Here is a 12445-nt window from a genome sequence, read left to right as displayed (position 1 = left end):
TTTGCTTCCTCTTCCCACGTCCTCGAGCACTGTGTTCTGGAAATGCTGTACTTTATAGAAAATTGATTTTGAGAAGTCCAGGCTGAATGGGTGTTTGAAACATTCCAGCAAAGCTTTTAATCCAGTAGGATTCTACTTCACAGAATGCTTTGCCATCCATCAGGCCACTGGTCATGGCTGTTAATTAAACGAAAATGCAAAATAAATCTACAGTGCAGAGATACAACATAGCCAATTAAACATCCCAGTGCAGGGTGCTAATGATAAAAAGTGAATGTCACCAAGGACAACCTGTGTGATGTCAGAATACAAATCCCACCAGATTTGTGCACAAAATGCAGGGCTCCCATCGTGGGTGGGAGGAAGGGGATGGGCAGCAGAGGTGGTGGTGGGGCTGCAGGGAATGGGAGTATTGGGAACTTGTGTGGCATTGAGGCAGCTAAGGCCAGAGCACTCAGACTAGTGCTGCAATTTTCTTGACTCTTGGTATGTGAAACTCTGACCAGTCTCAAGTGAGCCCTTTGCCGCACAACAAAGAATTGTGCTTTTTAAAAATGTAATTGTTTTAGTACAAAAGAACAATACTGAAGAAAGCAGGTGATAGCCATGTTTGGAGTGCCTGAAGGGCTGTCAGGGCCCTGTGTCTTTGTGCAGATGTCAGGGCATCTTTGTGGAGATGCTCTGTGAAGAGGGATGGCCTCTTTAAGTGGCTCTTCTTGGCAAGGTTCAACCAAATGAATGGCAATAACTCAGCAGTTACAGCTAACTACAGCAGCTCATAGGCAGGCATTATAATTTCATTAAAGATCTGGCAACCCGGGCAATCTAAAGAATAGAAATGCACAGAGATGAGCAATCTTTAGTTTCCTGAAATCAAAGAAAATATTTAACAAAGTTATTGCAACACACAACTTAATGAGCTATCTTGAGACAAATAAATTAATGAATATTTAGTATTTCGTGTATGTAAACAGTTCCACCTGTTCTACCTATTAGAAAGGTTAATTTTTTTTTTGAGAAACACAGTCTGATAAAATTTATATTTGAAAGAAAAACTTGACTGTCTTAAGCTACATATTTCAATAGCTCATGAAACTTGTGTTACATCAAAAAACTTGCCTACCTTCAAAGCTTCAGGTGCATACTTTATGTACCTCAATGTGCATTTTACCTTGGACTGCTAGTTGGGAGCTTCTTTCTTCTTTTTAGCTTTTGATTGTATGTTTTGCTCTTTTTGGAGGTTAGTTGCTTACAATGAGGGTTGTATGAAGGGTTTCATGTTCTTAAAATAGAGAAAATGGAGCAGGGGGGAATTTTAGACTATTGCAGGATGCTGGCCTTTGAAATTTCCGTGGATTTTCAGTCCATGGAAATTTAGCTCTCTCTTCATTCTTTTAATAAATGCAGATAACACAACCCTATCAAGACTCAGCTGAGCTAAATATTAAATAATGCCAGTCTTTAAACCAGTTTTGCATTCCCTAGATTGCAATGAACATGTAATTCTTTCTGACATGCAGGGTATTAAAACATATTTAACAAAGTTCTAATCAATTACAGGCACTTCTCCCCTTGTTTCAAACGAATCCAAACACTCTTTACACATTTATATGTAGGCATAAATGTGTGTATATCATAGAATGCTTTGGGTTGGAAAGCACCTTCAAGATCATGTAGTTCCAGCCTTATTTAAATATTTATATTTATATATCTAGATATAAAAGTGTGTGTGCAAGCCACTTAGCTCCTACAGGCAAGGACATCTTGGTTGTAAACTGCTGGCGGATTCAGCATCAGACACTGCATGGATACAGGAATGTCATATATTATTATCATATTTCCACATACAAATTTCATTATTTTACTTTATTAGAATATAATCTATTATTACCACATCTGTAGGCTCAGCTACTGCTATCACATCTCCATATAGAGGGTTTGGCCCTATAATTTATTTTCCCAGCCAAATATGCCTTCCTGGACCTGTACAATTTTCTGGAGCTGGAGACAAATCTTGTTCCCTCCCACAAGTCAGTAGCCCTCTTTCCCCAGCAGTGTTTTGGATGAGAGGAGAGCTATTGAGGCCCCTGGAGGGAAGGACAAGGGAGAAATGTTAGGACACAGTGCAGGGAAGCAGAGTGAAAAACAGTGGAAAAGTTCTGCAAAGGGGCCCCAACCTTGGGGACAGGTCAGAGCCAAAGTGGTGAGTGAATGAAGTGGTACCACACGTCTCTGCTGTGAGAGGGAGCTGAAGAACAACTGAATGTGCTCAACAATTTGGTGCCATTTCTGCACGAGTGAACATGGGTTGGGACCAGATGGAGACTTGGTGGCCAAAGGTGGGATTGTTGCAAGTTGAGTGTAAATTGTCAGCTCCTGCCACCCACAAAAGGCCTGGTAAGGAGATAAATTGGTTGATTTCCCCCCACAGTTAGTAGGGGATCATCTGCTTAAATGATAGAGCATTCCAAGGAGATATTCACGTGGTGGCTCAGGAAACCCAGGGAGGATTCTCCATCCCTCTTGAAGGAGGGAGAATAAAACTTTGCACCTTTGGATTCCACTGGCTTATCTAGTGACAAGGAGAGTGCTTTTATTTTATTTCACCTTTATTTTTTGCTTTTCAGTATAAAGAACAACCCAAAGATAAAGCTACTCCAGGGTTTTGTATGGATGAAGAATGGCAGAATATCTCACCTGGTACTGCCTCTTTGGTGATAGTTTTTAGGCTGTTGGTTGATCTGTGGCTGGTGGCAAGTGATTGATTTCCACATACAAATTTCATTTCTAGTTTTGAAACCTTTTTTTTTTTTTCATGTAGTATTCCCTTGAGATTAACATAACAGCATTCATGGGATTGCCCTGTCAGCAGAGTATGTTCTGCCTTTCCCTCCTGTACCTGAGAGCTGCACACTTTTGGCAACAGCAAAAGAATTAAATTTCAGAGTACTGAAGGATTCTGGACATTCCTAATTAACCATGGACTGGAATAGTTATTGAAACAGGCAAAAAACGTGCCCAGGACAGGATTATTCCAGCACATGGGAATGTCACAGGATGAATTGCTGCTGTGTCCCGTCACTCCTGCCATGGGCACTCAGATCCAGGTCCTCAGTGGGACTGAGAGACATAAATAGCCCAGCATGGCTGGGTCTGACCTTCCCTCCGCTGGGATGTGCTCTCAGGTGAGGGTGTAAAAGCTTATCACATTTTCGGGCACCTCCAGACCTTGCCTGGGGCTGTAGGCTTGGAAACATGAGTGGGTTTGCTGTGCTTGGTGAGTGTCAATATTTTAACCTGAGGTGCCAGTTAGCAGAGAAAAATACAGATCTTAAACACAATATGAAGGGAAGTCTCTCCTAAAATAACAGGAGATGTTAATGAGCTCTCTGAAAGAGGCTTAACTCGGGATGTTTTAATGTGTGATTGTGGCTGTTCTTAAAAAATGAAAAGACCTATCAGCATTCACAGGGCTATTCTCCTTTCCCTTCTGATCTGGCCTTCCTTTCTCCCCACATCCCCTGAGTCGTCAACTTTCATTGTCTGATGTGGTCCTAGAAAGCATGAGAGCTGGGGGTCGGAGAATACTTTTATTCCTCAATTAGAAATAAAGAGAAAGCAATGAAAAATAAGTAAAAAAATTCAAGAAACAGCAACGGGAAACAAAAAGAGTCACTTATATCTTGTGTGCAGACAGTGATGATCCAAGTAAGTAAGACCATGCCTTCACCTTAAATCACACCTGCGTGAAATATTTGAGCACAATCCACATCTCTCTACATAAACCATGCATAAATTACACAATTTGGGTACAATTTCGAAAGAGGCAGCAGCCCACCCGCACGCAGGTGTGTGTGCAGCATCTCCACCCTGCTCTGGCATCCCTTTGTGCCCCGGCGCTTGCGGGGTTCCGTGCTCTCCGTGCCGCTGCCCGCGGCCGCCGGAGGGACCCCCCAGCCCTGCGGCGGGGCCGGGGCGTTGCGGGAGGGTCCCCCGGGGGCCGGTCCGCCCGGGGCGGTGCGGGGCGGTGCGGGGCCGGGGCTGCCCGCGCTGTTCGCCGCGCCGCCGCTGGGGGTATCTTTGTACCATTTTTCATCCAGCAGCAATTTGGAGTGGAAACGTGTAATAGGGGAAAAAGCAGGGATCTCGGCGGTTTGAGCGAGCCGTGCATCCAGGAGCCAAAAAAGATTAACACCCCTCCGCGCCCCTCCGCGCATCTCCCGCGCCCCTCCGGGCACCGCCGCGGCTCCGCGATCGCCCGCCGGACATCGAGCGAAAGGGATTCGTCTGGAGGGCACTTTCGGATCGGGGGAGATCTATTGGATTAGTGGGATTATCTGCCTGCAGACGGAGAGAAGTAGCGTTTGATCATTTCCATTGCCTGCCTGATGGTCGGATTTACATGGAGGTGGCTCGGCACGGATGAGGCTGGATTCCGGATGGGGATTTCCAGCCCCCCCTTCCCGCGCCCCGATCCCAGGAAAGGGCAGAAAAATATATAAAAATCGGTATAATTGGGAAGTGTCCGGAGCGCTATTGGGAGCCCTCCCGCTCCCAGCGGCTGGGAGAGCCGGAGGAGGCGAATCCAGCGGATTACAGCTTCGGCTGCGATTGCGGGAAAGCGGCCGTGAACTGGTAAATACTTTGATGCTCCCGGCGTGCGGGGCGAGCCCGCGCCGGGATGGAGAGGAGGGAGGGGGCGGCCGGGCAGGGATGCAGCAGGGCGGCCGGGATGGAGGAGAGAGGAGAGAGAGAGGGATGGAACGGGGCGCCGGGATGATGGAGCGGGGCCCCGGGCAGGGCAGGGCAGGGCGGCTGCGGGGCTGAGCCTGGGGGCGCTCGGCAGGGCCGGTTTCCCAGCCCGGGTGTGCGTGCGTGTCCGCGGCCGGGGGGATGCGTGCGGGGCTGCGGGTGCGGGGCTGCGGCGGCTGCGAGCCCGAGCGGAGCCCGCCCGCGGGGATGCGCGGCGGCGGCGGCGGCGGGAGCGGCTGCGGGGGTGTTCGCGGGGAGCTCTCCATGCACACACACACACACACACACACACACACACACACGCGCGTTCGCGCTCACGCACGCACCCCCCGCACCCTCCGCCGCCGCCCCGGCGAACTTTTCCTCCCTCCCCCGCCGCCCCGGGGCCGCCGCCCGCCTCGGGCCGGGCGCGCAGCTCCGCGGGCGCTCCGCAGCCCCCGGTGCCTCCCGCAGCCCCCGGGGCCGGGCCTGCCGGGGGATGGCTCCTCTCATTTCTTCAGACATCTTCTTTCTCGCCCTGGTGCTGAGTGCTGGTTCTTCTGCTTCTCCCCCCAACCCCGTCCGCCTCCCCCCCCCCATCCTCTTTTCCTGATGATCGCACTAGAGCATCATCTTTACTTGCGAAAGGAAAATCAATTTTCAACAGGTTTAATTAAAATTAATCAGTCAAATTACTTAATATTAATTGGCTTATAATTAAAGCCAGAAAGTTACCTTGGAATCAGGAGAAAGGATGTTATCTGGAATCGTTTTAACGGTGCATATGGTTTCAGAGCAATTACATTCAAATAACTGTTTAAATAAAACAAACCAGAGCTTGATTATAGTGTTGTGCTCTTGCTGGTGCAGGTGACACAATCTGGACTGGCCATTTCCTTCTGTAAATTTGCTGACCTTTCGAAGGAATATCATGTTAGTTTGACACTGGGTTTGCTTTCTGGAAGGCCAGTTTGTTTTAGCTCTAACAACTATGGCATTAAAATCCACTAGTATAAAATGGAAATATGCCTTATAGAAGCTATAAATATCAAAGTGAATGTTTTTAGCACGTTTAGATGTTCTGTGAATTTGAAATGAAGCAGATTTTTCTTTTTCTCAGCATAAGTGTAAGAAATTGTTTTAGGAATTATTTTTTGCCAGCACTGCCATCCACTGTGGCAATATTTGCATTTATCCAGAGCCTTAGTGGGACAAGACCGTACTGGTAAATTCAGAGGTAATTCACATCTGAAACCACGTATTTTTGGCAATGCTCACAGTAACCTTTTTGTGCTCCCTTAAGACCTAGGTAGGTATTTTTGTTTGTTTGTTTTTTACAGTAGCAGCATTTTTGGTGCATCCACAGACTATTGTTATTGCTGAAAGAACAGTACTGTGAGCTTTGGGACATTTTCCCCTACTTTTCTGGGCTGGCTTAGTTGAAGCAAAGGATACTTATGAAATTGCACGTACTTTATTACAGGCACCTGACAAGAGAGAGACCCATGCACGGTGTAAATGAGCATTTAAAAATAGAGCCCATTATTCAGGGCCCTGATTTTCAAAGATCCTGATTCCCATTGACTGCACTGAGACTTGTGTGGGCTCCACAGCTGTAACACGCAGACCACTTCTGCATCTTTGAAATTAGATTTGCAGATTGGGAGCCAAATGCTAAGTAGCCATGTTTGGGAATGGTGGTTGGGAAGGATTATTTATTTTTTCTTCTCCCCCCCCCAACTCTATGACTGGTGCAGGGTTAAAGAAGACTGCTCCTTAGTTACTTTTTGATAAACAACACCGTTTTTCTTAGGCTGTGGCTACAGATTGCAGTGATGTTGCAAAAGCAGTTTTGCAGTAAATGATTAGGAGATCCTCAGGTACCTACAAAGAGACCCCATTTATCCTGCGCGTTTCCTGCGAATCATATGCAGGCTGTGGGAAGAAAAATGAGGCTGAGGATAATCATGCTAAGTGTGCTGGGAAGCAGGATTTGGCTGAACACCTCTGTTTTGTGATTAACTGAGGTAGCAGCGAAAGCCATGAGCGTGGTTCAGGCTGTTTGAGGCAGTGGGTGTAGGAGCTGCTGTCCTGATGCTGCTTTGGTTATCTTACCCCCTCTCCTAGAGTAGGGTAAGAAGATAAAATCCGAGCTGCTGATACTTAAACATCTTTCACAAAGTGGGTTTTCTCTGGATTATTTGGCTGGAGGTGGAGCAGTCTGCTGAGGAGGGTTATTTAAAGACTGGGACAGGGCTGTAGGCAGAAAAATTGATTTGCAAGTGAATGGAGGAATTTGAACATGGTAATGGTGGTAGTTGTATTTTTTATCAGTTTACATTTTTAATATCCGCTGGCAAGCACACCAGCATTAACCACTCTAATTGTTCAAATGGAGTCTGGGGAAAAGGGAAGAAAGCAGAGGCTTAGATGTGGTCTCAGTTTGTAATGGATTGGCTTGCCTTTCTTTATTAAAAGCAAATATACGTTCCTTTGTAATAGAGATATAAAGCCATATTACAGACCCTTGGCTAGCTCTGAATTATTTGTTTGATGTCATATTTATTATGGTTTTTTAATCACATGAAAAAGAAATTATTTAAAAATTAAATACTGGAAAAAGAAGGGCAGAAGGAGACAGATGTTCTTTGAAAGCAAATAATGAAAATAAAACATTTTTTCTAGAGGTCCAGTAGAAACCTCTGTGGAATTCTTTTAATAAAGGATGGGCAGTTATCAATCTGATCCAGTAAATGATATAGTTTCTGATTAGTCCCAGATATCCCTCCATGGTAAGTATATCAGGTGATAAAATAATAGATAATGGTAAAAAATAGGTCCTGACTGATGAATAAGGGCTGTTCTAGAGACATGTCTCCATTTCTGTAGCCCTGGTTCTGAGCTCTGCATTGTGAGGGAGCACAAGCACTCAGAGGAGGATGCCTGCCCTGATACCCAGGTGTTGCACAAGAGTTTGTATGGAAAGGAGGGAGAGGGAGTTAGGGGATGCAAAAAACCAAACCACACCAAAAACCCCCACCTAATGGGGAAACTTCATCATGTGTTGCATATTGAGAGCACATCCTGTACTTTTAATAACAAATGATGACATTACATTCCCCAGGATTACTATTGAACTGCCAGAATTACAGGGGGAAATAATTTTGGCTTCTTGGTGACTCAGCTGCTCATTTCTACCTGCCTCTGAAGACCCCACGTGTTTTCCAACAGACTTTGTTTCCATAACTATTAATTGCTCATTAATGATGTTCTGTGTGCCCTCCAGGGATGAAAAGTGACTGGTTGGCTGCTTGGTCCCATGTCAGGTTTTGCTGTGCACCCTCTCCACCACAGCACTTCCCACTAGGAAACAAAAGGTGGAGTGAGGGAGCAGCAGCTGTGGGAAACCAGGGGGCACAGAGCCTGTACTGTAAATATCCTCATGGTTACCAAGCCATGGAAAGATCTGGGCTGCACACAGCAGGGTAACATGGCTTTTCCACTGCTGTGGTCAAATAAAACATGAGGCCATTAAAGGAAAAGCAATTTGAGTTCTCTTTACCCCATTTGTTGAATTTTTCTGTTTTGTCCTCATAATATTTTCTGCATAATCAGTTTTAGTGTTGCCTTTGGGTAGCCTGTTACCTTCTGCTGATGCTTGGTTAGGTCTTTTGCACCATATTAAGGGAGAATGCAATGCTTGGAAATTAGCAACACGTGACGGTAAAATCATGAAAGCGGTCAAGGACACTTTACAACTATTGCATTTCAAGTAACTCATATTCCTTTAACGAAGCAGAGAACTTAAATGGCAATTTAAAAAGATGTTTTCTAAATCTCCTCAATCACATCCTGCCTAGAGAAGCCATTAGCTCACTTGTTGAACTGGTTCTGGGAATTTAATGAGGGGAATACATTTATGTTGCATTTTATACTTTTATTTAATTACATTTTGTCTGAAGCTTTTAGGCTCAATATCTGAACTTAAAGTTGTTCCTTAACTTTTGCCTTCCCAACCCTGTCCCCCAGTTTCCAAAACAGTACTTGAAAGCAGTAAAGTGTTATGTAGGCACACAGTGTTAGAAATATTCATGAGGAGAAAACGACAATTTAGTCAGGAGCAACCTTACAGATAGACTGAATATTTTGACATCCTCAAGCCTGTGCAAAACAGGCATTGTAGGATAAGGCTTTTGTTTCTTCTATAGTTTCACAATAAAGGATTTTTTCTGTGTAGAATCTGGGCCCTGGAGCAGCCACCATGAGATGCAGCTGCTGGGTCAGGAAACCCTCTGGTCACTGGGGCCGTGGTCAGTGTGACCAGGACATGACCACAGGGACACTGGGCATGGTTGCTAGAGCTGAAATAAGTCTCTTTCTCACAGACAGGGGTAGAAAATGGAAAGAGGACAAGGAGCTGAATAATAGGAGCTACACATGAAGTCAGATGGAAAGAGTAAATCTTTGTAGACGTTTAATGGTGTTATATTCTAAGCTTTTGGGAAATTTTATTTGAAATTTTTTTACAACGGTAAATATAGTCTGTGCTATATCCTATTTCTATTTCATGTGAGAGAAAAATTCCCCATCTATGGCACAACACTTTACTGCTACCATTACTGCAGACTTTATAGATCAGAGATGTGTCAGCATGTTAGCTTTAGCTGTAATGCTTTTTTTTTGTGAAACCTTATGGGCCTTGCAGCCACTTTCTCATACTGACACTCATAAAACGTTCAAGTTCTCATATTTATTATTTAATTTGCTTCCTATATAAAGCAGAAGAGCTCTTTGGTACGTGAATATGAAGCCAAAAATGACAGGCAGGCATGAATGGGACTAATGAGTTTTAATAATGCACATATTAGAAACTGTTAAAGGAAGTTTAATTAAGAAAAACAAGTTAAGCATGAAATTCATTTTGGAGCAAATGCAGGTAAAGTCACAGATGTACAGAATGCTAGATCACAGGAAACAACATCTTCAAGCTGATAGATCCCTCTAATGCCAATATTGCACTCATGTTGTAGTGTGCTCTCTGCAGTTCTGGAAAGCCTGGTAATACCAGTCAAGAGCACTCTCAGAGCTGAGTTAGAGATGCTGGGTTTGTGATTAACAAATTATGTTTATACATCTGTGAATTTCCTGATGAGTTGGAACTTGATCTCAATTACCCTGATGAAATTGGGACCATCTTGACCATCTGATCAAGAACAAAAAAGCTTGGGTTCCCTTTTCTGCCACAAGGAAGTTTGCTGGTCTTTTTCTTAAAAAAAAAAATCATCTTGTTGAAGAGGCGGTTATTGATCTAGCTCTACAACAAGGGTTTTGTATGCTTGGAATTGTTACTGTATTGTATCCAGCTAGAACAACAATTCATGGACAAATCTGAGTTCATTCAAGCATCTTTGTTTGCAGAGTTCTCCCTCAAGAAGTGGCATTATCTGTATTCCAGCTTTTTTTATCTTGAATTACTATTTCCACCAGGAAAATACAAAAGTGATATCTTTCTTATGAATCTGATATGAAAGCTTGCCTTGGGGGCTGAACTAGCATTAAAGGTAGTATTATTGTTGATATTATAGTTGTAATAAAGGTGGCAAAAAAAATCCAATTAATTTTTCCCATACGATTAACCCCAGTGAACCAAGGGTGAGCCAGAAATATATATCAGGTGAAGATCTTTGTTAACAATTCTGTAGCTAGATTTATCACCTGAAAGACACAACAAAAGCACAGTTAGTTTCAGGAGTCTCTGGGTGGGTTCTGGGCACTCTGCTAGAGTGATCAGATGAGAAGCACGTGTATATTTTATGAAGTATTAATCAAAGCAACTCCCACTTGACCTGATGAAATGCAATACAAGGATTTTGATACTGGAGCTCTCCAATGAGAAACATCTGGGTTATTTTTTCCTCTGGGATGACCTCTGGTTAACATGAGTTCAGTAGAATTTCTGCAGTAGGTCAGGGAATCTTTTTGTCCTGAAGCACAGAGCAGCCATCAACAGAATGGCCATTTGATCATTTAGCTGAATTGTTACAGTACTCAAAAGTGAGGATAATGTGTGGTCCATTTAAGAGTTAACTGTAAGCTGCTAAAAGGAATAAAGGTTCACTTCAGTGCCCATTATATTCCAAGCCAGTGCATCTGTCATTTTTAATTTAAATCTGTATTACTTAGCTGTCTAAAACTTTACACATAAGTGACAGAGTTACCCATTCTTTCTGTTATGGGTAAAATCACCATTTCGTTACCTACTTATTGTGCAAAATGTCAGACAGCTCTAGTCTGCATTAAAAAATTGTAGTCAGCTTCTGGTAATATAAACAATTACTTCAGATAAGAAGTAGAACTATTTTTGGAAAATTATTTATTGATATGAGTAAATGGAAGATTATAAGACTTAACAGACCCTCTCCTCATGGGCTTAATTTGTCTAATTCAAAAACAGTTTAATAGAAAATTTTGATCAGAAGTCAAAGCAAGATGCAGAAAATTTTGCAAAGAAAGATGCAGAAAATTTTCAAAGGGAGTTTTGATCATGAAAATACTAGTTAATAAGCATTAGTGAATATACCCACTAACAGCAAAGAACAAAAATTTGGTGCAGTTGAAAAATACATCACAATTTAAAGGAGTCTTGTGACACCTACCCATTTAAATTCAACTTTTCACTAATTTTGAAGCACTGCATCGAATACTTTATGCTACAGTATTTAAATACTATATTTTTCACTAACAAGTTATGAAGCTTAGCGGTCAAAACATCATATTAAATCAAGGTGAGGGCACTCAGGAATCAGTTTCTCTTATCTAGGAGTGATATATTTACACAACTTGTAGCATCTGGAAATCTTTTCCACCGGTATGTTTGTGTTCCTGTGTAACATAACCCTTGTAATCTCATCCTAATGTGGGATGGGACTGTGAGCCCCTGAAGATGATGTCTTATTCATACCTTTGTTGGCCATCTTGGCAGAGGTTCTGCATCTCAACAGGACTGGATTTGTAGCAGCTTTGTGGAGCTACCAGACCTGTGGCTGCTCTGAGGTGGAGAGGGTGCTGGCATGTGGGATCTGACCAAACCCACCAGAGCTGTACCCTTCTTACATGTGTTATATATTGCAGCCATGTATTATCATTTCATACACATGTTTTTTTTTAAATGAACGTAGTTAATTTCTTGAACTAAACCCAATCCCATCCTTTTGAGAAAGTATTAAGGGAAGTATGCAAGAGCAGTATCTGTTTTAAAATATTTCACAGAATGGATTGGGTTGGAAGGGGGGATCTAAAGGTCATCTAGGTTTGGTAGACCTTCCCCTCCATGCTGCTCAAAATCCCATCAATCTGGTGGTTTTTTGCTACTAAGTTGAGAGAAAATACGGTAGTGTAAATCCAGTGTATTTGGATCTTGCTTCCCTTGCTAACTGGAAACACGAAAGAAGAGATGGGGAATTTTGTGCTGCATCTCCTGAGGGTTTGTCTGCTCATGTTTACAATTGGTGTGTCACACCAACACAATGTTCACCCTCATCTTTCCTCTAATGGTCTCTGTACCACTGTCCATGTTCCTGCTTGCCTTCATAGCATGTTTTAGGACAAGGATTTCTTCTTAGAGACATGAAACATCTCTGGGCTCTTAGTTCTAAGGAGAGACTGCTGTAAGTAAAAATGGATGCAAATGTAGCTGGTTCTGCAAAACAGCACT

General features: G+C 43.3%; 1 protein-coding gene across 10 annotated transcripts in view; it reads left to right on the top strand.

The window, feature by feature from the left end:
- NLGN1 (neuroligin 1) overlaps nt 1-12445 on the top strand; it is a 426523-nt gene that overhangs the window by 113719 nt on the left and 300359 nt on the right. For 3 of the 10 annotated variants that reach the window (XM_071438055.1, XM_071438056.1, XM_071438046.1), the window contains exon 1: nt 4072-4635. The exons of 3 other annotated variants lie outside the window; for them this stretch is intronic. The gene's annotated coding sequence lies outside the window, so the exon portion shown is untranslated. Of the gene's footprint in view, nt 1-4070; nt 4636-12445 lie in introns of those variants that run through there. 4 more of the 10 variants (XM_071438054.1, XM_071438053.1, XM_071438050.1 and 1 more) reach the window with 3 other exon arrangements.

Source organism: Agelaius tricolor, unplaced genomic scaffold, assembly GCF_023055355.1.
Source record: "Agelaius tricolor isolate 1412-34295 unplaced genomic scaffold, bAgeTri1.0.p SCAF_12, whole genome shotgun sequence".
Classification (NCBI taxonomy): domain Eukaryota; kingdom Metazoa; phylum Chordata; class Aves; order Passeriformes; family Icteridae; genus Agelaius; species Agelaius tricolor.
The sequence above is the reverse complement of the archived record's forward strand: the minus strand, read 5'-3'. Positions and strand labels throughout refer to the sequence as shown.